Here is a 916-nt window from a genome sequence, read left to right as displayed (position 1 = left end):
CGCTTCCCGTTCCCCGTGTGGTGCCGCAGCCGGCGGTGGTGCTGCGGACCTCGGCTTCGGGGTGTGTGCTCTCGGGGGGTCCCGTCTCGGCCGCCCGGCCGAGCGAGGCGCCGCCGCGCGGTCCGCGTGGTGGCGGCGGCCCCCCCGGGTGCCGGACGTTGCCGCCTGGGCTCCGGGACCCTCGGTCAGGGCTCGGGCGGGCGGACGGAAGAGGAAAGGCGAGAGGCTTGTGTTGCGGCCCGCGCGTGCGGGCTCGCGGAGGTTCTGGGCGCCGTCGGCCCTTCCCGCCCCGCGGTGGGGCCGGGGACGGGTGGCGGTGGTCGGCGTTGGACCCTCCGGGCCCCCGGTGGCGGGGCGCTGCGGTGACGCGTGTGGACGTGGCTTCCGAGGCGGAGGGCGCGGGTGGGTCGGCCGTCGGGGCCGGCCGGCGTCCCGGGCGTGGGCGCGGGACCGCCCTGGTCTGTGGGCGGTGGGATTCCCGTGCGTTGTTTTCCCGGCGGCCCGGTCGCCCCGATGGGCGCCTCCCGCTCTCGTTGCTCCTCTCGGAGCCCGTCTGGCGCGCGTGCCGCGTGCCCCGGCCCTCGCGGGCCCGGATCCCCCCGGCCCCCTCGGGCCGCCCTCCCCACGGGAGGCTGTGTGTGCCCTTGCGGTGGCCGGGCGGGCGCTTCGGCCCCCGTGGCCCTCCTCCCGCGCGGTCGCCCGCCGGCGGCGGCCGTTCTCTCTCGCCCGGTTGCAGGTCGTGCCTGCCCGCCGGGACCCGTCGTGCCTCTGGAGCGGCCGACCCCGCCTGACCGGGCCTCGTTTAGCCCGGGGGGGACTCTGGTCGGAGGTGCGTGCGGTGATCGGAGGGGTGGCGTGCGTTCTGTCGTCGGTGCGGTGGGGGGCGGTCGCGACCGTCGGTCGACTCCGCTGCCGG

Source organism: Sorex araneus, chromosome 7 (assembly GCF_027595985.1).
Source record: "Sorex araneus isolate mSorAra2 chromosome 7, mSorAra2.pri, whole genome shotgun sequence".
NCBI classification, from domain to species: domain Eukaryota; kingdom Metazoa; phylum Chordata; class Mammalia; order Eulipotyphla; family Soricidae; genus Sorex; species Sorex araneus.
The sequence above is the reverse complement of the archived record's forward strand: the minus strand, read 5'-3'. Positions refer to the sequence as shown.